Below are 26,018 nucleotides of genomic sequence, written 5' to 3'. Positions count from 1 at the left end.
ATCACAACTAAATATATAATACATATATGCATGTACTTAACTGAGACAAAGGTTACTAAAAGTAATTTACTGTTATTTTTTATTCCATTCCATTTAACTTAATTTTTACAAAAATGGACAACACCCACTAAATTGGTTTGATGATCCACTGATGAAATGTGACCCAGGATTTGAAAAGTAATTGTCTAGAAGCCATGAGCCCAGCAGCCTTAACCTTTTCTCACTGCTAATCCCAATTTTTTTCTCACTGAAATCCCATTCCATACATTCACCTTCTCTATATACCTTTGTTAAGTACTGCTAGTGAAAAACCATATAGTTATGAAGACTTACTGGAGGTTGGAGACAGTACGTCTGTAAGAGTATGATCACCATAATCAATTTCATCCAGCAGCTTTTTGTGTGTCCTATTCCCCTCACTGTCTTTTCTCTGCAAATGAGTCAACATGCACACATTAAGGTCATTTAGGGACATGCTCATTCAACTTCTCACCTCATGCTTATAACCTTATAAATATCTGCATTCTCTCTCACTTCCTTTCATCTGGTCTTAGAGAAGGAGGTGCTGCTTTATGAGGTGCTCTTATTAAGTATTCAAGTGTTTGCCTGTTTCCTTCAGGAACAGGTCTATAACATTGGGCTTGCATTGTAATCATCCTACCTGTTTCACCTTTTTCTGGCTGCTCTTAGGTAAGCTATTATTTTTCTCTTGGGCTCATTATTTATCTCTTGGCCTCAAACACCTAGTTGTCATTCTTAAATGCAGGAAGTGTAAGGCAAATGGATCTTTGGCCCATACCCTGTTCCTCCTGAGTCACCTGCTCTCTGCCTTCCTATCTTGGAGCTCACAGAAGATTAGCTTTACCATTGGCTCTCTACTGGCTTTTGAGAGTCAGGAAAACCAGCATACTTACATATGGGGTTAAGGTAGTCTATCCCAGGGACCAAAGTTTGCTAAATAAATGAGAAGCTCGGGGCGCCTGGGTGGCTCAGTTGGTTAAGCGTCTGCCTTCAGCTCAGGTCATGATCCCAGGGTCCTGGGATCGAGCCCTGCATTGGGCTCCCTGCTCAGCAGGAAGCCTGCTTCTCCTCTGCCCCTCCCCCTGCTTGTGTTCCCTCTCTCACTGTGTCTCTCTCTGTCAAATAAATAAATAAAATCTTAAAAAAAAATAAATAAATGAGAAGCTCTTCCCAGTAACCACTGCCTCTGATCCTCACTCCCAAATCTGGTTCACAGGGAAAGAACCCTACCTCAGGTCATTCCACTAGGAGCCTGAACCGGTTACTGCCTCACCTCTACCCAGTTAGTTGCCTGAGGGTCCCAACACATTGTTACTCAAGAGAGACCAATATCTTGTGGGAATAGACAAGAAGGAGTTGCCTTCAGGATGCCCTTTTCTGGGACCAAGATAGCTAATTACTTCCTTACTGATTTCTTTCATTTACTGTCAACTTTCTCAAAAAGTAAACTATACCTGTTTTCTTTCTTTCTTATCTTACGTTTGCTTTAGAATCCACTGCAATAAAACATTAGCCCCACCACTTCCCTGAAACTGCTTTGGCAAAGGCAACTATTGACCTACTAATTGCCACATGCCTTGTAATCTTCATGGTTCTCGGGTCTTTATTGACCCCTTGGCTGCATTTACTCTGTTGACCACTCCCACTCCTTTTCTGACTCTCTTTTTTGCTTTTGTGACAATACTTTTTTAGTTCTTCCCTTGTTTCTCTGATTCTTCTTAGTCTCCTCTTGGAATTCCCATCTCTCCTATGTTCTCTTTTTTTTTTTAAAGATTTATTTGACAGAGAGAGATCACAAGTAGGCAGAGAGGCAGGCAGAGAGAGAGGGGGACACAGGCTCTCTGCTGAGCAGAGAGCCCAGGACCTTGGGATCATGACCCGAGCTGAAGGCAGAGGCCTTTAACCCACTGAGCCACCCAGGCACCCCCCCCATCTCTCCTATGTTCTTATTTTTGGTGTCACCCATAGTTGTGTTCTCACCTTTCGCACTCTACTTGCTGTCCTCTGTGTAAACCTGTCTAATCTTTTAACTTCTATATTTAGCCACCTGTATGTGAATGAGTCAGAAATTCAGGTCTCTAGTTCAGATCTCTTCTAAAGTCTAGATCTATTTCCAACAGCTGCCAACAGGACATTTCTTCCTAAACATTCCACAGGCATTCTGAACTCAGCAGTCCAAAATGGAAAATAATCTTTCTCAGAAGTAGCAGCTCAGGAGGTGGCAAACCAAGACCAAAGGGCCAAATATGGCCTGCCCTCTATTTTTATATGGCCCAAGGACAGACAATGTTCTTACATTTTTAAATGGTTGGAAAAATCAAAATAATATTGTTTCAGAAAACATGGAAACTATATGAAATTCAAAGTTCAGTGTTTATAAGGAAAGTTTTATTGTAACATAGTGTTACCCATTTGTTTATGTTATTGCTCATAATTGGCTATAGCTTTCACTACAATGGCAGAACTGAGTAGTTGTATGGTTCACAATGCCTAAAATATTTAGTATTGGGACCTTTGCAGAAAAAGGTTTGCTGACTCCTGGTGCAGCTAAATAGACCTAGTTTTATTTATTTTATTTATTTATTTTAAAATGATTTTATTTATTTATTTGCCAGAGAGAGAGCGTGAGAGAGTGAGAGTACAAGCTAGGGGAACAGCAGGCAGAGGGAGAAGTTGGCTTCCCACTGAGCAAGAAACCCAGTGCAGGACTCGATCCCTGCATTGGGGATCAATATCCTGGGATCTTGACCTGAGCTGAAGGCAGATGCTTAACTGACTGAGCCACCCAGGCATCCTAAGACTTAGTTTTAAGTCTCAGCTTTACCACTTATTCTCCATGTCACCTGGGCAAAATATTCTACTTCTCTCAATCTCGATTTTCTTGTCTAAAAATGAGAATAATCATACTTACTGCTCAAGGTTTTTTGTAGATTGAATGAGATAAAGCATGTAAAACATTTGGCACAGTGCTTGATATATATTACCTCATAAATGTTAAACTATTGTTATTTCTCCCCAAACTCACTCTTCCTCTTGTTTTTTTTTTTTCTCTTTAGGATAGCTACATGGTCTACCAGTCGTCCAAGTCAGAAATCTGAGAGTCACTGTAGACCTTCCATGCTATTTGTTGTTGATTTTACTCCACAAAATCTAAGATGTTCAAATTTTTTTCTTCATAGCTACTACTACTCCCTTTGTTCCCACTCTAATCTTCTCACCTGGATTGTCCTTAACTTGTTTCCCTGAGTCAGATCATGTCCCAATTTTCTGTGTTCTATACTATAACACGAGTGAATATTTTAAGATGAAAATCTTATTGTATTACTCTCCATCTTAAAGCCATGCAAGAACTCCCCATTGTCTGCAAGATAAAGCCCAAGCTCCTTTCACTATTCTCCATGGATAGTTTTTGCTCAGTCTTCATTTTCACCATGTCTATATTGGACATCATGCTCCAGCTCATTACGGCTTGAAATTTTCAAGACTACCCAGAATGCCCTTCTTCCCCCGTCATTCCAGGCAGCTGGTACTTCACTTTCAACATTCAACCCAACCATCACAGCCACTATGAAGTAAGTTTTCTTACTTACTCTTCCAATTTTTTAAAGAATATTTATTTATTTATATATTTAGAGAGATGGGGGAGAAAGAGAAAGAGCAAGTAGAGGGAGGGACAGAGTGAGAGAATCTTCAGACAGAGTCCCTGCTGAGTAAAATCCTGACAGGGGGCTCATCCCATGACCCATGAAATCAAAACCAAGAGTCGGAGTCTTAACTGACTGAGCCTAGGCACCTTAACCCCTCCCTATTCTTGTTCATCATTGAGCACTCCCTTTTTTGAGTTCCCATGGATGCTTATGTTCTTTAATCACAGCATGGAATTGTGATTCTAGGTTATAAACTCCTGTAAACATGATATGTATTCAAGTCCCAGAAGCTAGTACAGTGTTGACACATTGTGGAAACTTAAAAGCATTTATCAAAAGAAAGAATCAGCAAAGTCCTACAAAAAAATACACACATTTGTAAAATGAACATTTATCAGTCTGTCTTTTCCTTCTGTGATTTTTCAGAAGATCCAAGTGATTCTTTTTTAAGATTTTATTTATTGATATGAGAGAGGGAGAGTGCATGTGTGTGCACATACATGCGTGTGAGCACACAAGTGGGGGGAGGTGTAGAGGAAGAGAGAGGGGGACAAGTGGACTCCTTGCTGAACATGGAGCCTGGCACAGGCCAACTTGGGGCCTGATGTGGGGCCCCATTCCAGGACCCTGAGACCATGACCTGAGCCAAAATCAGATGCTTAAGGACTGAGCCATCCAGGTGCCCTGATCAGTGATTCTTTTTTTTTTTTTTTAATTCAGTTAGCCAACTTACAGTACATCATTAACTTCAGAGGTAGTGTTTAATAAGTTATCAGTTTTGTATAACACCCAGTGCTCATCACATTACATGCCCTCCTTAATGCTCATCACCCAGTTACCCCATTGCCCCACCCACCACCCCTCCAGCAACCCACAGTTTGTTTCCTATAGTTAAAAGTCTCTCGTGGTTTTTCTCCCTCTCTGACTTCCCATTCTGTTTTCCCTCCCTTCTCCTATGGTTCTCTGCCCTTTTTCTTATATTCCACATATGAGTGAAACCATATGATAATTGTCTTTCTCAGACTGACTTATTTTGCTAAGCATAATACCCTCCAGTTCCACCCATGTTGATGTAAATTGTAAGTACTCATCCTTTCTGATGGTTAAGTAATATTCCATTCTATACATATAACACATCTTCTCTATCCCTTAATTTGTTGATGGACATCTCAGCTCTTTCCACAGTTTGGCTATTTTAGACATTGCTGCTATGAACACTGGGGTGCAGGTGCTCTTCAGATCACTACACTTGTATCTTCAGGGTAAATACCTAGTTGGTATTCGTTGTTGGGTCGTAGGGCACCTCTATTTTTAACTTCTTGAGGAATCTCCAAAGTGTCTTCCAGAGTGACTGTACCAACAGTGTAAGAGGGCTTCCTTTCTCTGCATTCTCGCCAACATTTATTGTTTCCTGTCTTATTAATTTTAGCTATTCTGACTGGTGTAAGGTGATATCTCATTGTGGTCTTGATTTGTATTTCCCTGATGTCAAGTAATGTGGAACATTTTTTCATGTGTCTATTAGCCATCTGTGTGTCTTCTTTGGAGAAATGTCTATTCATGTCTTCTGCCCATTTCTTGACTGGATTATTTATTTTTTGGGTGTTGAGTTTGATAAGTTCTTTTTTTTTTAAGGTTTTATTTATTTATTTGACAGAGAGAGAGAGAGAGAGAGAGAGCGAGAGTGAGCAAGCACAAGCAGGGGGAGAGCCAGAGGGAGAGGGAGAAGCAGGCTCTCCACTGAGCAGGGAGCCTGATGTGGGGCTTGATCCCAGGACACTGGGTTCCTGACCAGAGCTGAAGGCAGATGCTCAACCGACAGCCATCCAGGTGCCCCGAGTTTTATAAGTTCTTTATAGATCTTAGATACTAACCTTCTATCTGATAAGTCATTTGCTAATATCTTCTCCCATTCTGTAGATTGCCTTTTAGTTTTATTGACTGTTTCCTTTGTTGTGCGAAGCTTTTTATCTTGATGAAGTCCCAGTAGTTCATTTTTGCTTTTGTTTCCCTTCCCTTTGGAGACATGCTAGCAAGGAGCTTTTGCAGCTGAGGTCGAAGAAGTTGCTGCCCATGATCTCTAGGACCTCAAATTGAGGTCTTTCATCCATGTTAAGTTTCACTTTGTGTAGGATGTGAGAAAAATGGTCCATTTTCATTCTTCTACATGTGGTTGTCCAATTTTCTCACCAGCATTCACTGAAGAGACTGTCCTTTCTCCATTGGATCAAAGTGATTCCTAAATCATGGTATCCCTGTACCAGCATCACCTGGAAATTTGTTTAGAAAGACAGATGCCTAGGCCTCATCCCACACTTCCTGAATCAGAAATTGTGGAGGTGGGGCCCAGTAAACCATTTCAATAAGGGCTTGAGTTAATTTGGATGTATGCGAAAATTTGAAAACAACCATTCTAGACTAGTTTCTCTCAAACTGTGACTGTGGACCACCTGTATTAGAATAATCTAAGTTGATTGTTGAAGCTAAATATGGTGGACCCCATCCCAGAGTCTTTGGGTGCATGAAATAGCTATAGTTTCAACACTGGCTGCACATTAGAAGTACCTGCGAAGACTTAAAAAATCAAAAACAAAAACAAAAACCAGTACTCTGACTTTGTTTCCAGAGCTTCTGATTCTTCGGGTTTGGTGGAAGACCCAGCACAAGTTTTTTCAAAGCTTCCCAGGTGATGAAAATATACAGCCAGGGTAGAGCATGCAATATGATAGCTCACCGTCTAGTCCTAGCTGTGTGACTTTGGTTAAGTTAATTCTGTTTCACTTCCTTGTCTGAGGATTAAATGAAGTAGTATGTGTGGAATGCTTACCACGGGGTATGGCCCACAGCAAGCTTTTAATAGATGTTAAATACATTTTAATTAATGAATATAAACCATTATGGTTCTTTATAAACACCAACATTTAGGAACCATGGAGCTAGAGGATATCCTTATTCCCTGAAACTGAGTGCTGGTGAATTACTTTGCTCTTTAGATGGTTTGATCAGGTACCTTGTAAATCTCTCAACTTTCTGGTATGTTATTTCATCCAGGTAATCAGTCCTAACTAATTCTGATTGTGGTAATAAAATGTAGGTATACCTGCAGAGACACACAATGTTTAAAGTACTTTAAAAGCATCTATCATCATCTCTTGCTCAGAAGTGTTTCACAGGTATGTCTCTTCTTCCTAATTAGATTCTAATTCTCCTGGGGTGGACTGAATCTTATATTTGCTTTTCATATTACAGTACCTAGTAGAGTGTTAGAGATATCGGAGACCTTCAACTTGACTAAAACACAGGCTCCACACATGCCAATCTCGGTCCTGCCTTGTGTGATCCTTACTGGGTTTTCTGAATTCCTTGGGTCTCGATTTCCCCATCTAGGAAGGGAGAGAGTTATTTCAATTTACTTCCAGGGCTGAAATTTACTTTCAGGGCTGAAAAAGTGTCTATATAACTCCTCAGAATTTCTAGTAAGTTTCAAATATTCAAACAAAACAGACACAAAGTTCCCCCCCAGTTGTGTTGGAGCTCGGAGTATTTATCTGAGGTTGCTGGTATTTCCAGGTATTTTAGTAAAGCCTTCCTTTACTATGATATCTCATTGTGAATGATTTTAATATGAGTTGTGTAAATGCCCAGATACAAAAAGAGTTAAGTTTTCAGATACCCTTGCTTTTTAAGCCTCTCTTTCCTTTTTACTTTTCTCCTGAGATTCTAAAAGTCATCTATTTTCTAAGATTTCATTGGCACCTTGCAAAAGAGAAATAATAATTAATTATAGAAGCATAAAGTGTCACTATATGAATCTTGTATAGTTTGTGGACTAAGAGTATGTTAAACAGATGAAGATTACGATTTTCATTCAGGATGAAATATCTAAATTTTGTTTCCAGGACACTGGTGGTAGTATTCCAGTAATCAGAGCTTTGTAATGATGTCATCTTCATGATTTCTATCATTGAACTGCATTAGAAATGATTGTCACCTTTGAAGTTCTTTGGTCAGAAATCAGTAGATCAGAGTATTCCCTTTGAACTGATGTTAAAACAGAACTTTGAGAATCAGAACTGAGCTGGAGATACTCTCAAGCTTACCTTTCTTCACTACCATTAGAGTCTGTAACTTCCTCTATCCTCACTTAAATCACAGAGCATTGTTCTTAAGTTTTTATATGTAGTTACTATAGTGCTTAAGGCAGCTGGTTTTTATTTTAGTTAGAATTAGTCACACTGTTCTCTGGCCTTGGAATTTGTAAGAGTTTTGGATGGAGAGACTTCTTGGAAGCTAAGCCTGTGTAATTTTGTTAGTTTTTTTGGCTTGCTGAATTCACTGCTGTGGTTCTTGACAGATGAAGGGTGTGTGTGAATTGGCTGTAATTTCTTTGTTGTGTCAGGCAAAACTCTGCACTGGGTGACTTTTAATAAGCCAGTTTTATTTACTTTCTGAATGTTGGAACATTCAGGGCTCCTAAAAAGAGGTTGGGTAGGTATGAGTGCTCTTAGGTTGTTTTATTACTATAAGATTTCCCCAAATACTTCCAACTGTGTACTGATACAAGAAATATAATTAGATTTATGAGGATTTGTAGCATGATTCTGGTATATCTGTTTGAGTATTTGGGCTTAGATTACCTATTTAAGAAATTCTTTTTAATATCATAATTTATCCTTCAGATAAGTCAATTAGGAATCACTTAATTCTCCACCATTGAAATTGCTAGTCACATCAGCGTATCTTTGTATTTCAAAATTGGTTTCCTTTCTTGTATTTGATCAAATTCTCATGGTAAGTTTTGCAATTCATTTTGTAATGATGTTACAGCTGATTTGTTCTTCCATCTAAAAATTCCAGTGAATCCTTGCATTTGTCAGACATTTGTTGAGTCTCTCCACGTGCTAACCCCTGGGATAAAGGTGGACAGCAGAGGTGGACAGCAGTCTCTCTTCTCAGGAGCTTGCCATTAAGAGGGTGGCAGGTGAGAAAAACAAATAATCTGATATACAATGTGCTTAGAGATGTGTTGGAGACGATGCCTGAAGCAAATTTCCTCTATTTCCTCCTTGCTAGAGGAAGTCAGGGAAGGTCTTTCTTCATTTGCAGCCTCTTCTGAAAACTAGGGAGGACTCCATGATTTGGAGCACAGAAGGGGTGTAGGTTTCCAGTTGGTTCTTGAGGAAACAAAAGAGAACAAGAAGCTTTTGCACACGAGGTGGTGCTGCTGCTCTGTAGCAGGAACAGGCAGGCCATCACTCTCAGAGGCAGGTAAGAGGCTCCTATCATCTTTTGGCTTGTGCTGAAAAGCTAGGTTTTTAAACTTTATTGTCTTTGGCCTTCTGAAGCTTTTAATTCCTAGGTACATTTGCTTTCTGAATGAAAATACCTGCTTCTTCTCCAAAGTGCTATTCCTTTCCCATCTTAAAAGGGAATGCTTTTGCTTTTTCTAAAAGTTATTGAGACTTTCCTGGGAGTATCCTTGAGAAATATGGTATTTACTACCTATATGCTCGGATTTTTATTTTGTTTTGTTTTGATTTTGTGATTTGGGGGTTGGCCTGACAAACTTTTGGAATGGCTTTGGCTGTGGAAGGACTTTTTTGAACCGGTGGAATGAGTCAGGAGAGGGAGGCCCCCAAATACTGAATTGCATTAGAGGTGTTTTTTTTTTTTTTTTTCTTCTTACAATTGCTGCAGTATTTCTGGTAAGAAAAGTTATTAGGTGTTTATGGATGTTTCAAAAGACCAAGGGAAAAAAGGCAGATTCCATGTTAAAATATCCACTTGGGGACCCTTAACACTCAGAACAGAACCTAGGCTGGGAATGCCAAAGAGTGTGATCAGCGTAAACCAGCAGTTGTTTCTAAAATGGGGGTGTTAGCTGGATGCAGTCCAAGAGGAAAGGGGTTGCCAGAGCATTCCCCCGGGTGGATAGGTTGGCTTGGCCAGGTGGATCAGGAATACAGGTTTTCCTCCTACTGAGTCACATCTAACTTCTTAAAACAGGGAAAACCCAGCTCAGTTAATGGAGATCTCTTTCCCTGTCTGCCTCCTCCAGGAGGTATGGAGGGAAGCAAGCTATGGGAAGAGGTGAAAACTCAGAGTTCCAAAAGGGGAAGAGAGAGGAAGTATTTTAGGCTAATAATTTTGGGTTACTGTTTTAGATTAAAATGCTTTTCCTCCCCCATTAGACGTGAGGCTGCTTTGAATTGTTTTTTGCAGAGCAGGTGAGGGAGTGGCTTTAACCTGGTCCAATCCCTCATCTGATCCACTTTGGAATCCACAGGCTACATTTACTATTCAGAATCTAGCATTTGGCCATAGGTTCCTTTAACACTCAAATTTTGGACTATTTGGAGGGAAAAATGTTATGAAAATTTTGCCAGATAGTTTGTTCAAAATGTTGTTTTGAATAAGTGGTACGAATAATGGGACCTGATGTTGACATCCTTCTAATTTCTTTGGTGTGAAGGCGAAAAAAAACAGAGCATTCTGGGGCACCTGGGTGGCTTAGCTGATTAAGTGCCCAACTCTCGATCTCCACTCAGGTCTTGATCTCAAGGTCATGAGTTTGAGCCCCGGGTTGGGCTATATGGGACAGTTACATAATACCAGTTATATAATACCATGTTCGTGTGATGTGTATGATATTAACATAGGTAATGCACACTTTAATTATACATTAATGTACAATTAAATGTAATTAATGTATAATTAATGTATGGCTGCTTTTTATGGTGTATTGTGGGATGCAGCAAGCAATAAAAAGACTACCACTCAGTAAGACTTGGGGCTATATAAATCAGTAATTATGTGTTCTAAAGTTCAAATCAAATTAAATGTTAATTTGGAATTCACTTTATGTAAAACTTTTCTAGTCATTATTTGAGATATCTGTAAGTTCAGGAGAAAATTGTGAGAAACTCAATGAATCAGCCAATACTCAACTTATAAAATGATTGTGTTCTAAAAATTTCTTTTAAATATTTGTAAATCAAAACACATTCCTATTAAAAATATCACATAGGATGTCTAGTTTCTCTGGGTACCCAACAAAAGCTCAATTACACTATCATGACTTTTACAATAACTCCAACATGATTTCTGGGGCTTGAAGGGAATGGGCTATGAGATGAAATAAGAAGGAAGTAGAGTTTCTCTGCTTTTATGAGGCAGAGCCAACCCTAGGCAAACCAATTTAAAAAAAGAAAAATTTATACTTGGCCAGCTCCTAGTTCCCTTTCTGTACCTTCTCCCAAGGATCCAGGACCCTCATGATACTTTAAATGCTCCCGTGTTGTGGCTCTCCACTGAATTCTAACATACTATATCAGTGATTCAGAAAATATGATTTTTGTACCACCTGTATCAGAATCACTTGGGATACTTGTTAAAAACAGATTTCTGGATCCCATTCTAGACTTACTGTAAATTGGAATATCCAGTGATGGGGACTGGGAATCTACCTGGGTTTACAACAAACTCCTTGAGTCACATTTAGATTGGGCAACCTCGGAAATGAGGTCTCCTATTTCATCAGAAGAGCCAATAGTGTAAAATATTATTCAGTCTTTAAAAAGAAGGAGATTCCACCATTTGCAACAATGTGGATGAACCTGGGACAGGGATAGGAGGGAAATGAGGAGATACTGGTCAGAGAGTACAAAATTATAGCTATGTAGGCTAAGTCTAAAGATCTAATGTACAGTATGATGACTATAGTTAATAATACTATAACTGAAAATTTGTTAAAGGTATATTTCAGGTGCTCTCACAATACACACACAAAAATGCTAACTACACAGGAAGATGGATTTTTTTAAGGGGGGAGGGGCAGAGGGAGAGAGAGAATCTTAAGCAGGCTCCACACTCAGCGTGGAGCTTGACACAGGGCTTATGAATCACAGGGCTCATGACCCTGAGATAATGACCCTGCGATCATGGCCTGAGCTAAAATCAAAAATTGGTTGCCGGGGCACCTGGGTGGCTCAGTTAAGTGCCTGCCCTTGGCTCAGGTCATGATCCCAGGGTCCTGGATCGAGCCCAAGGTCCAGCTCCCTGCTCAGTGGAGAGTCTTCTCCCTCTCCTTTATCCCTCCCCTCCCTGCTGCCTTCTTGCTCACACTTTCTCTCCATCTGAAATAAATAAATGAGATCTTAAAAAAAAAAAAGAGCTTGGTCACTGAACCAACTGAGCCACCCAGGCACCCCGGGAGATGGATATGGTAATTAGCTTGACAGTAGTAATCATTTTACTATGTACATGTACACCAAAACATCATGTTGTATAACTTAAATGCATATAATTTGTACTAAAGAATAAATAAAAATCAGAAGAAGAAACACCAACAATATCAATGTTTCTCAAACTTTGGCATGCATCAGAATCACCTAGTGTGCTTATTAAAATACAAATCACTGGGCCCTTACTGAGTTTCTGATTCAGTAGGTCTGAGACAGACCCCAGAATTTTCATTTAAGTTCCTAGGTGACCTTCATGTTGCTGGTTTGAGAGACACACTTTGAAAACCATGATTTATTATATAGACTCTATGGAATCTAGAGATATTTGCATTTTAAAAACAGGCTGCTTACAAACCAGACCTGTAAATACAGAGAACAAAGTGATGGTTGCTAGAGGGGAGGTAGAGGCAGGTAGGTAAAATAAGTGAAGGGGAGTCATAGATACAGGTTTCTAGTTGTGGGATAAAAAAGTCACAAGAATAAAAGGCACAGCACAGGGAATAGAGACAATAATATTGTAATAGCATTACATGGTGAGCATAGCATGATGCATAGAGTAGTTGAACCATTATGTTGTACACCTACCTGAAAGTAATGTAATAATGTGTATCAGCTATACCAAAAAAAAAAAGTGATCAATAGTTTCAAGAAAATATTTTGAAAAAAATAAAAAGATACTGCTTACTAACCCAAATGGATCTCAGACAGTGGAGCATTGCAAAATAAAAATGGAAAGATGCAGAGGGTTAGAACTTCTGGGTGGAGGCTGAGGCGTGTGTGTGTGTGTGTGTGTGTGTGTGCGCGTGTGTGCATGTGTGTGTGTGTGTGTGTGTGTGTGTGTTGGGGTGAGTTGGGTAAGCATCTCGAGATCTAACTAGGAATCTGACTGGATTTTTTCCCTGTAAATCAGACCCTGATTTTCACAGCTTCTTCTCTCTAATCTAATCCTAGATATGCCCCTAGTAGTTCCAATAGCAGTGACCATAAAATGATAAACTGGATGGGGAGAGGCAGGGCACGGAATCTATGCTTCTTCTGGAATTGTCTGTTTCCTGAAATCTACAGTGCTCCATTTATTTAAATTTGCCAACATTAGAATTTTACTTTGGCCACCAGAGGGCTCTCCTGACATTGTATAAATGGGTATTGCCCTAGCAGAAGAAAGGGATTTGTTAACCTGAGAAGACTGGAAATTCTGACAGAATTTGCAATTAGGGAATTTCTACACTATTTTGATTATTACGTTTTCCCTTATAATAAGATTTAAAAATCACTAATTGTTATGTAAGAAAGAACAATAATATAAGAACAATAAGTAAATGGAGGTTCGGTAGTTTGAGTCTTTACTACAGATTTGACTAATAAAATTCGTAGTGTGATAATTGCCAGATGTGTAGGGCAGGGATGTGAGAATGAGTATTTTTTTAAAGAAACTAACTATTCCAGACTCGGAAATTTTTTTGTTTTGCTTTGCTTTCTGGAACAAGAAACCTGTAATCAGAATTAATATTTCATAGGTAAAATGTTTTTTCTATTGTGGATGAGGATATGAAGTGCAAGTCTCAAATGTCTCTACACATTGGTTCTATAGCTTAGCCTTTTATTAATCATGACAAAGTGAGTGAACTGTCAAGACAAATTAAGTTGTTTAAATAGACAATAATACTGTTTAGAGATTAATTTGCGGGATCTTAGAGACAGAGTGAACACCATATTGATAAAAGATTATCTATTTCTTGATCCTAAAAAATGAAATAAAACACAGTAATTTGGTTTAGTAAAGAATGAAATCAAGACTGGTTTCATGTGCGTGTGACCTGTGCAGTGACACGGGGCCCTGTGCTTAGATGGATCTCATGCTTGGTTTAACACTCTTCTGTCATGATCTTGAAATTTTAATAATTTTTTTAAAAGATTTTATTTATTTATTTGACAGACAGAGATCACAAGTAGGCAGAGAGGCAGACAGAGAGAGAGGTGGAAGCAGGCTCCCCGAAGAGCAGAGAGCCCGATGTGGGGCTCGATCCCAGGACACTGGGACCATGATCTGAGCTGAAGGCAGAGGCTTTAACCCACTGAGCCACCCAGGTGCCCCAATAATTTTTGAACAAAGAGCCAATATTTTCATTTTGCATGGGCCCCTGAACATTATGTAGCTGGTCCTGAATTGAATAGGTGGTCGTCTTCTCCTGTTGTTGAATAGGATAGATAATAGAATAGATAATTGTCTTCTCCTGTTGCTGCTGCTGCTGCTGCTGCTGCTGCTGCTGCTGCTGCTGCTGCTGTTGTTGTTGTTTTTCAGACAGTAGTTCTTGTTCTTGGTTGTAAATTTAGAATCATTTGGGGAGTTTTTGAAAATCCCAACAGGTTATATCCAGATTGGTTACATCACAATCTTCATGGATGGGCTTCAGATTTTTGTATTTAACCAGTCTCTTTAACAAATGGTGTTGGGAAAACTTTAACAAATGGTGATGGCAACATGCAAAAGAAAGAAACTGGGCCACTTTCTTACACCATACACAAAAATAAATTTAAAATGGATTAAATGTGAGTTAAATGTTACCATAAAAATCCTAGAAAAGAACACAGGCTGTAACCACTTTGAAATCAGATATATTCTTTTTAATATGTCTTATGAGTCATTGGAATCAAAAGCAAAAATAAACTATTGGGACTACATCAAAATAAAAAGTTTCTGCACACTGAAAGAAACAATCAATAAAACAAAAAGGCAACCTACAGAATGGGAAAAGATATTTAATAATGACATACCTGAAAAAGGGTTAGTATCCAAAACTATATAAAGAACTTATAAAACCCAACACCCCCCAAAATATTCCAATTAAAGGTGGGCAGAAGATGTGAACAGACATTTCTCCAAAGAAGACATACAGATGGCCAAACAGACACATGAAATGATGTTCATCATCACTTACCCATCAGGGAAATGCAAATCAAAACTATGATATCACCTCACACCTGTCAGAATGACTAAAATCAACAACATAAGACACAATAGGTGTCACTGAGGATGTGGAGAAAGGGGAAAACACTTACCCTGTTGGTGGGAATATAAACCAGTGCAGCCACTCTGGAAAACAGTATGGAGGTTCCTCAAAAAGTTAAAAATAGAACTATCCTATGATCCAGCAATTGCACTACTGGGTATTTACCCAAAGAATACAAAAACACTAATTCAAAGGGATGCATACATCCCTATGTTTATAGCAGAATTATTTACAACAGCCAAGATGCGGAAGTAGTCCAAGTGTCCATCGGTAGATGGCTGGATAAAGAAGATGCCTCTGTCTCTCTCTCTCTCTCTCTCTCTCTCTCTCTCACACACACACACACACACACACACACGGAGGAATATTATTCAACCATTCAAAAGAATGAAATCTTGCCATTTGCAATGACATAGATGAAGCTAGAGAGTATTATGCTAAGCCAAATAAGTCAGAGAAAGATAAATACCATACGATTTCTTTGTATGTGGTATTTAAGAAACAAAACAAAGGAGCAAAGGAGAAAAGAGAGAAAGAAAAATCAGGAAACACATTATCAGAGAGTGTTAGAGACTGTAACTCTAACTATAGTAGAGACTATAGTAGCTATAGTAGAGACTATAGTCAAAACAGACTATGGAGAACAAACTGATGTTACCAGAGGGGATGGGGAATGGAATGGGTTACACAGGAGTGTACTTATGATGAGCAGCAGGTGATGTATGGACTATATTGTGTACCTGAAACTAATATAACACTGTATATTAACTAATTAGAATTAAAATTAAAACGTAAAGAAAAAATTCCTCAGGTGATTCCAATGTGCAGCCCAGGTTGTGAACCACTGTAATTTTAGAGCCTCATTTTCAGAACTGTCCTTCAACCCTAACCTCCCCTGCTTAGATTGCTCTTGTGGTTTTATGGTCTTGTAAGATTTTAGATTCTTCACATGGGCTTTCTTTATGTCTGAGAAGAACAAAAGTGTATGAAATTTGAGTCTTTTATAGATGTACTTCATTTTTATTACTCTTACTTAAAAGATTGTAGAGTTCCAAAGAAAACCATCTTTCTTAAACACAGGTCTAATCAACTTTGTATTCCTTTTAAAGTAGCAAATTAATGTACTCTGTTAAGAAAAACCTCAGGTATTTAGTGAGATTAAAACTGAAGAGGGAAATACATACTTTCCTCTCCTTTGCTAATGGCTGAATATTCACTAAGCGCCTTGCCCTGGCTGGGCCTGCATCAGGTTTCATTAAATGCCTCTTTTCTATCTGAAGGGTTTTTTAGGACACTAATTGTTTTTTCATTATGAGTCACCTGTGGGCTTTTGCAATCATCTAGAAGCGTCTGGTCCCAATCCTTCTGGATTATAGGAATTGAAGGTCCCAATTAGAGACCTGGGGTCCTGCAAGGGCAAATCCTTTTAACCTTAATTCACTGGGGACCTTCTCTGAACAGAGCTGTTTTGCTGTCTTTAACCTTCTTGTTCCCTTACAAAACAGCACACAAGGAATTGTTTTTCTCCTTAGTGTGTCTTCCTAATATTATGTCTATGTCTGCATACAGGTAATTTAGGGATTAATTCCAACCCTAGATTATTTTACTATTAAGAGTTATATTAAATCTTTCCACTTGTTTAGCTTTGAAATGAACATTGAATGAAGAGTCACTTAATGGCAAAATATTTGAATGTTTAATGAAAATATTAGTAAGCTGAAACCCAAGGGGAGATGAAAACCAGAATAATCCTTTGCTTCTCAGGATTCAGAGATTCAGACCCACAGGGAGGCACCATTTTACTGCTATAATTTATGGCCAAATTAGACATAAGAAGTGATGGTGAAACTAGAGTTTGGAATAAGGTATTTTGATATTAAACAGTTTCTCTTTAGCATATGGTCATTGGCAAGAATAATGTAAATAATTTATGTATGTAACTTCAAATTTTGAAAAATGATTTTCTTGTTTACATGTATCATCCTCTGAGTTGAAGTGTGCATTTTTTAGGTTCAGAAAATATGACTTAACGAGCACTCACTGAATATCAGATATGATGCCAGATGCCTTACATATATTATCTCTAAACCTCAGAATAACCATGCAGGGTAGGGATTATTGTCCCATTTTTCAGATGAGGAAACTGAGCCTTGGAGAGGCTAAGTGAGTTTCCCTAGGTCACACAGCCTATAAATGTCAGAACTAGGACTCTCAACCATCTTTTTTACTATAGTACACAATCCCTAGAAATTGTAGGCATAGAATTTTAAAAATTGTAATAAGATATACTTAACATAAAAATTGCCATTTAAGCCACTTTATGTATACAGTTCAGTGGCATTAAGTACATTCATGTTGCTGTGCAATCATCACCCCTGTCCATCTCAAGAATTTTTTCTTTTTCTTTTTTTTCTTTAAAGATTTTATTTATTTATTTATTTGACAGAGAGAGAGAGAGAAATCACAAGTAGTCAGAGAGGCAGGCAGAGGGGGAGGGGGAAGCAGACTCTCTGATGAGCAGAGAGCCTAATGCGGGGCTCAATCCCAGGACCCTGAGATCCTGACCTGAGCCGAAGGCAGAGGCTTAACCCACTGAGCCACCTAAAAAAAAAGTTTTTGGGGGTTCCTGGGTGTGCAGTTTGTTAAGCAACTGACTCTTAGTTTTGGCTTAGGTTGGGATTTCAGGATCGTGAAATAGAGCCCCATGTTGGACTCCATGCTCAGTGTGGAGTTTGCTCTACATTCTCTCTCTCTCTCTCCCTCTGCTCCTCCCACTCATGCTCTCGCTCTCTCTCTAAAATAAATAAATACATTAAAAAAAAAAGTTTTTCTCTATCCCAAATTCTGTACCCTTTAAACAATAACTCCCTATTTCTTCCTCCCCTCAGCCCATGGTAATCTATATTATACTTTTTGTCTCCACAAACTTGACTACTCTGCATGTTTCATATAAATGAAATCATACAATATGTATACCTTTATGTATGGCTTATTTCACTTAGCATGTTTTCATGTATCCATATTCAGCATATGTGTCAGAATTTTATCCCTTTCTTAATATTCCATTATAAGTATATACCATGCTTTATCAATTTCATTGTTTATCTGTTCATCCATCAATGGATATTTGGATTGTTTCCACGTTTTGGCTAGTATGAATAATGGTGCTATGAACACTGGTGTTCAAATATCTGAAATATCTGAGATCCTGCTTTCAATTCTTTTTTGGGGGCATATACTTAGAAGTGGACTTTCTGGATCATATGGCAATTCTATGCTTAATTTTTGTTAAGAACCACCATATTGTCTTGAAGCCTTAGAATTTTACATTAAGACATTTGATTTTTAAAAAATCCCCCATGTGGAATGCTGAGGTAAATCTCAACTACTGGCTGAACTGACAGCACCAGGCCTATCTCCTCGATCTGTGGGCTCTGATTCAGGCATAGAGTTAAGGGAGCTTGAGTCATTTGACAAGCAAGAGATTGTTCTTTCCTTACTGTGGGTGTTTGCCAGCAAGTGGCCATGCATGTCTGGCTCTTGCCCTGGGTATTCCAATTAAAAGGAAATTCTTTTGAAAGTATGTGCTTGTAGAGGAGGGTTATCTTTCTTAGTAAAATTAAGCCCAAACATCTCTATTTCTGGACTCTGAATGGAACAAGACCTAATCTCTGTTCATTTTATTGTTCAAATTACAGACACACAGAGCCACCTTGCAACTGCAGATGTTGAATAATCCCGTTTATGAAACTGTTGTCATGTTTTCATATCATAATAATGTAAAAAAATGCAGCTGATGCTAGGCTTCCTCTTTTTTTTTTTTTTTAAGATCTTATTGATTTCTTAGAGAGAGAGAGACAGCACAAGTAGGGGGAGTGGCAAGCAGAGGGAGAAGCAGGCTCTCTGCCTGTTATGGGACTTGATCACAGGACCCTGGGATGATGACCCAAGCCGAAGGCAGATGCTTAACCGACTGAGCCACTCAGGTGTCCCAGATGCTAGGCTTCTTTAGTTGTGGGGCCATGCCAACTAAGAACCACTGGGGGGAAAAATGGAAACAGTATTTGGCAGAGTGGATATTGGTCAACTAACGATTACTTAATGAATAATTTCACTATACCTGTAATGCCTTCTGCATTAATGGATATTAATGACATCCTATGAATTTGCTTTAGCAATAAGCATTGTGTGCCCATGTTCAATTCAGCATATATTCATTGCATGTCTGTTCTGTGCTACTATTAGGAGTAGAGGAACAAAGAACTAGAGGGTACACCAATGATTAGACATATACTCCATCCCAGAATTTCTTCCCCATTTATAGAACTATAGAGCTGGAAGAAGATCATAGGATTTATCCAGTCCAATATCTTCCTTTCTCATTTCCACTTCCTCAATGTATTATAGGTGAGAAAACTAAGGCCTTCAAAGATGGAGTTGTTATGAACACAGAGATCTGGGTTCGAATCCCTACACGTGAGTGTATATCTTTTTGGGTAATCTTTCCTAATTTCAATTTGTTTATCTGTAAAGATGAGCTTCAGACACTCCCTTTGTTCTGAAATGTTCTCTCCTCTTTGTTTGTATGATACCATTCTTTTTGGATTTTCTTTCTTTTTCCTGATTAGTCATTGTTTCCTTTCATAGTCCCTCTTGCTTGGCTTATCTCATAAATACTGGAATTCTTGGAACTCTGCCTTGGACCCTCTTCTCTTATTACTCTATATTCTTTTCTTGAGCAATCTCATCCATTCCCATCTATAGGCTGGTGATCCCTAAATATGTATCCTCTGCCTTGAAATTTCTTCTGAGCTCCAAACGAATACCCCCATTTGTCTGCCTGATATCCATCCAGGGATCCCACAGGTACTTTAAACTCCACAATACCAAAACTGAGCCGAGAATATTCACCCATGCCTGCTCCTTCTCCAGTATTTACAATCATAAGTTTTCCAAGACAGAAACTGACAGATATTCTTTAGCCAACAAAATTTTAAGTTGTGTTGCTTTTATCCCCCTAACTATATCTGGTATCTATCTACATCTCTATCCCAACCACCACATTATTGCCACCATCCTTATTCAGATTCTCATCATTTCTTACCTAGACAACTACTTGCCTGTCTCCTAAATGATCTTCTGCTTCACATAGCACTCTCCTCCAATCCATTTTTCACACTCCACTCAGAGCAATCACTCAAACATATTTGATGTATCATTCAAACACATCTTAGAGGAACACCTCTATTTAAAACCCCCCAATGGCCTCTTGTTGCCCTTAGACAAAATGTAAACCTCTAAACTTGTGTAGCAGGGTAGAACATTTATTATCCTAACAACTGGAACTGGAATTTTTCTTGGTAGGGAGAAAGTGGTCTTTACTTAAGAAAAATCCTTCAAGACTGCTGGAGATTGGCTGAGAGAAGATCTAATGAAAGACATGACATGCCAGAAGTCAAGGTAACAAATTGTTACCTTTTGACTGACAACAAATTGTCAGTCAAAATAAGTAGAAATATGAAGTTGGTGAAAGTTCTGATGGTAACGTGGCTGAGGACTTTGGGGAATCAGAATTCGAGTATTTACTTTAACTTTTACAGTACAATGTTATAAGCCTCTCATACACTCTGTAAATCTACTTATATAAATTACCTGGGTGTGTCAGTGATTGTGTGTACACGTGTGTGTGTGTGTGTGTGTGTGTAAAGGAAAGGAAAGAGCTGGTCCCATGTCTTGGTCGACATTGTGTAGGAATAGGACCAGTACTCACTCATGCAGTGATAATCCTTTAACTGAATTAAGCAGAAATTCATAGTTAGTAATATAAACCTACTAGAAATTTGATGAAATCCTGGAGAAGGCTTTGGATTTTCTAAACTCCTGTGGAATGGCGTTTTAGATCTGGCTTATCTAGATCTTTGTCAAGCTGACAGTGACTTACACGAGATTCCATTATCTTCATTATCTCTCCACTGCCTTTTTCCCCTCTGGATTTGTCTCTCATTCTTTTTACTCCTGGACTTTATATTCTAGGTGTGCTTACGTGCTTCCATTCACTCAAACTTGATGTTTCCATTCACTCTAATCTTCTTGTCTTTGCAAATAGAGCACTGCTCTTCCCATTTTTAACTGGGTTAACTCTATTTTTCCTTCTGATTGCAGAGAATTGTTAGGGCAGTGAAACTATTCTGAATCATTCTGTAATGGTGGATATATGTCGTCCTCTGTTTGTCAAAACTCATAAAATATGACATGATGTAAAACATGGACTTTAGTTAATAATAATGTATCAATTTAGGTTCATCAATAGTAACAAATGTACCTCACTGATGCAAGGTGTTAATGAAACTGAAAGTGGGGTGGCCGTGAGGGCAGAGAGAGATATATGGAGACTCTTGTACCTTCTGTTCAGTTTTCTGTAAACTTAAATTGGCTCTAAGAAATAAAAATCTATTAGTTTTCTGTTTCTAAAAGATTATTTGAGGGGCGCCTAAGTGGCTTAGTTGGTTAAGTGTCTGCCTTCAGCTCAGGTGGTGATCCCAGGGTCCTGGGATGGAGCCCTGCATCAGGCTCCCTGCAGGAAGCCTGCTTCTCCCTCTTCCTCTGTCCTTCCCCCTACTCTTGTTCTCTCTCTCTCTCTCAAATAAATAAATAAATAATAAAAAGTTATTTGAGGGGAGCCTGGGTGGCTGGTTAAGCCTCTGCCTTTGGCTCTGGTTGTGATCTCAGGGTCCGGGGATGGAGCCCTGTGTTGGGCTCTCTGCTTAGCAGGGAACCTCCTTCCTCCTCTCTCTCTCTCTACCTGCCTCTCTGCCTACTTGTGATCTCTGTCAAATAAACAAATAAATTCTTTAAAAATATATATAAGGTTATTTGAGAGAGAGAGAGAGTGTGTGCATGTGCCCCCGGCTGGGGGGGCAGAGGCAGAGGGACAGGGTGAGACAGTCTTAAGCAGACTCCACACTCAGCATGGAGTCCAACCCTAGGCTTGATCTCATGACCCTGAGATCACAACCTAAGCTGACGCTTAACTTACTGTGCCACCCAGGTGCCACTATTAATTTTCTTCAGTAGCTAACAAAACAAAACAAAACCCACAAAAAAAGCACACGCAAGATCTAGCACAGGCAAAGGGAGAAGCCAATATACTTGGGTGCTTATATTTTAAGCTCTTTCTACTTTAAGGTCCTGAGACTGATGGTGATGGTGATGACCTGGAAGATACTAAGGGGCAGGTGGTGCCAAAGTTTCTCTGCACCCTTGCCCACTTTCTGTGAAGACAGAAAGTAACTTTGTATCAAAAAATTCTGGTGGAAGTATTTCAAACCAAAAGCTACCAGTGTCTAGGGCACTTATTTAGAGGGGAGGGCCAAGTAGGTGGCGGAAGTTAGGTGGTTGAGGATTAAATATGCAGGCTTGAACCTGCATCCACTGAAGTATATGAAGATATAATGATAAAGGAATAAGACAGTCCCTAAGATTTCAACTGTAGTCTGTGATAAGGAGATGATGAGATGAGAAGAGATTGTTAAATCACCAAAGGCCATTCTGCCACTTTCCAGTGATTGATATTCATCTTTAGAATCAAAAGGATTCTGCAAGGGTCTGTGGTAACTAAAATCCACTCTTCTCTTAGAATTTTTTCTCATTCAGAAATATTTTTAAAATACACTTGGACTTAATAACTGATTTTGTAAATTTGCATATATATATATTATCCCTCATGTAGCACCTAGAAAAAAATTGAACTATTTTTAATGCTTTATTAATAACTGATTAACTCTTCTACTCTCAAAAAAAAATCCCTCTCACCTGTGGATAAAAGATACACATGAAGCATGTTAGAATGATTACCTCTTGGCAGAGAGGGGAATGGGAGTAGGGGATGGGAATAAAAAGCCTAAATAAATAAAACCAGAGATTACCTTGCACAGGCCAATGATAATGCTATGTCCTGAAAAAAGAATGATTCCCTTAACCCTCTACAATAGTTTAAAGAAAGTATCAGTAATTCTTATTTGGGAAGTACAGCAGCATATCATGTTCTCTCAGGTATGTTTGGGTGGATTAAAGACTGAAGAGGAATGAATTAAATGGGCTTTCCAACTATAAACTTGATGAAGGTGGTTTGATGAGTAGAAAGAATGCCAGATTAGAAGTCAGAAGGGAGGGGTGCCTAGGTGGGTCAGTGGGTTAAGCCCCTGCCCTCGGCTCACGTTGTGATCCCAGGGTCCTGGGATTGAGCCCTGCATCGGGCTCTCTGCTCAGTGGGGAGCCTGCTTCCCCCTCTCTCTCTGCCTCCCTCTCTGCCTACTTGGGATCTCTGTCTGTCAAATAAATAAATAAAATCTTTAAAAGAAAAAAAAAGAAGTCAGAAGGGAGTTCTGCTTAGGCTACTTCAATAGCAAGGCTGATACTGGGTTGGGTATAGAGATGCTTTGGAGGTAGAATCATGAAAATAGGGGATATTTTTGGTTGTGAGGGGTGAAGAAGAGGAAGAAATCAAGAATGACTATACGATTTCTGCTTTGGATGACTGAGAAACTGGGGAACATAAGCAGAGAGGGAGGTTTGGGAGCTGAGTAAGATGAATTCAGTTGGGTGTATTGAAGCTGATGTGGGTAGAGGTCAGGAAAATGCAACTTGCAGAAGCTGCTGACTGGGGATGGTGTGATTGATCAAGGGCCCCTGGTCTTAGGGTGCTCTGACCTCCTTTACATCAATCAGGCCCAGGCCACACCTCCTATGGGTTGCTTCCAGTCAGTGACTGGGCATGACAAGAATACTGAATACTTAGACTTAGAATCTTCCTCCTTTTACCACCAACGCTGGTTTGAGGACTCTCCATCATCCTTGCCGAAATTCCTTAGAATTGTGCAGCAATCTATGGCTCTTCCCTTAACCTCCCTTCCTTCTCCCCTCAAAAAGGAGTAGGTAGTCTGTGCTTTCCTAGTCTGACGGGTTTTTTTTCCCTATTTTCACTCATTAATCTTTCCCCCAATTCATCTCTTGCTTCTCTAATCCTGTTTTGGCATTTGCTTCTCAGACAACCCACACCAACACGAAGTGTTATTGGGACATCCACTTGGAGAAACCTAGCTGACATATACAAATATAGGCTGAGAGCTTCTTTAGAAAGGCTCAATTAGAGTGCAAGTAATAGAAAAAGCAGCCCGAATTGGCTCAAATGATAAAACAAGTCCATCAGTAGAGTGGTTTCTGGGCATGGTGTGGTCAGGGATCTGGCTCCATTTCTCCAAGAACTCTTTTGGTTCTTTCCAACTGTGTGTAAACTTTGTCCTTAGGTGGTTGTATCAATCAAAAGCCTTTTTTTTTTTTTTTTAGATTTCATTTATTTATTTGACAGAGAGATCACAAGTAGGCAGAGAGGCAGGCGGGGTGTGTGCAGGAAGCAGGCTCCCCACCGAGCAGGGAGCCTGATGTGGGGCTCAATCCCAGGACCCTGGGATCATGACCTGAGCTGAAGGCAGAGGTTTTAATCCACTGAGCCACCCAGGCACCACAAAAGCCTGTTCTTTTTCCAGCCTCAGCTCAAATATCTCATTCTATGTGGAGGCTTACTCACTCAATCAAGTCAGAAATCATTTCTCTCTTTCAAACTTGGATGTCTTAATTCAAGTTGCTATTAAAAAATACTATAGCCTCGGTGGTTTAAACAACAAACAATTTATTTTTCATTAGTCAACTCTCATCTCTTCTTATAATAGCACCAATCCCATTCATGAGGGCTGTGCCCTCGTGATTTAATTACCCCCAAAGTCTCCAGATATCATCACATCTTCAAATACCATCACACTGGGGAATAAGATTTCAACATATGAATTTTGGGGGAAACAAATATTTGGTCCAACACTTGAATCTATTTGGCATTGTTTTATCCTGCTTGTCAAGCCTGTTTACATAGCTGCTTCCTCTAGACCAGAAGGGAAAATAATGACCATATTATATTAACTTTCATCCCTATTAATATTTTGCACATAGTTGGTATTGAGTATTTATCCAATTAAATTGACTATCATTCTTTACATAGAGAAATAGAAATAGAATCTGTGTTTAAACTTATTTAACATTTCAAAGTAATTTAGAAAAGGTAGTATATAGAAAAAATTTGAGGTTCATACATGGCATTTAGTCTCATTAGATAGTACAACACTACACCTATGTTGATAAAACCTCAGGAAGATACAATGAGAATGTAATTAGATGGGTTAAATATAAGACCTGAAATGTAGGAACGATGTATATAGCTAATAAATTTGGGAAAGATGCATATAGCTAATGAGTTCCAAGCTATGCTTTCAAATATAGAGACAGAATTTAGGAGTTCATCTGGATTGTTTCCTGAAGATTTTGACCAAATATGTTCCCTCAGCAAAAAACTAGACTAAGAAAAATAAAAAGAAATGAAATCATAAATATGGAGGAGAAAAATAGTAATATATCTTCATACTCAAAATTAGAAATAAAACAGAAAATGTTCTATCTGTGTATAAACTCCTGTCTGTTTGAATCTTGAATGGTGAATCGCAAATAAAGTAAAGAAGATTGTAAAGGCTGTAAAACAAAAGAGTAAAAGAATTGTTGATTGAAGACAGATTGACAATAAAGATCTTCTGTAGAAATATAATTGGAGAGAAAATATATTCAAACAAAAGTCACTGTTTAAGATGAAAGCGGAGAATTTCTACCAAACTCAAAAATTCAAATATTTGGCATGCTTCAGTCTTTGACAAAGCAATTTTATTATTATTATTATTTTTAAAAGATTTTATTTATTTGTTTGACAGAGATCACAAGTAGGCAGAGAGGCAGGCAGAGAGAGAGAGGAAGGGAAGCAGGCTCCCTGTCGAGCAGAGAGCCCAATGTGGGGCTCGATCCAGGACCCTGGGATCATGACCTGAGCCGAAGGCAGAGGCTTTAACCCACTGAGCCACCCAGGTGCCCCTTATTATTATTATTATTTCTAAAAGATTTATTTATTTGAGAGAGAGAGAACAAGTTGGGGAGGGGCAGAGTGAGAAGGAGAGAATCTCAGGCAGTCTCCCCCTGAGTCCACCCATGTGTTTGACAAGGCA

General features: G+C 39.0%; 1 long non-coding RNA gene across 1 annotated transcript in view; it reads right to left on the bottom strand.

Moving 5' to 3' along the window:
* LOC125105503 (uncharacterized) overlaps positions 1 to 26,018 on the bottom strand; it is a 55,262-nt gene that overhangs the window by 8,172 nt on the left and 21,072 nt on the right. Inside the window, exon 3 of the long non-coding RNA XR_007128918.1 lies at positions 334 to 430. This is a non-coding gene — a long non-coding RNA (uncharacterized LOC125105503). The remainder of the gene's footprint in view (positions 1 to 333; positions 431 to 26,018) is intronic.

This window comes from Lutra lutra, chromosome 7, assembly GCF_902655055.1.
Source record: "Lutra lutra chromosome 7, mLutLut1.2, whole genome shotgun sequence".
NCBI classification, from domain to species: Eukaryota; Metazoa; Chordata; class Mammalia; order Carnivora; family Mustelidae; genus Lutra; species Lutra lutra.
This window is presented reverse-complemented; position numbering and strand designations above follow the sequence as displayed.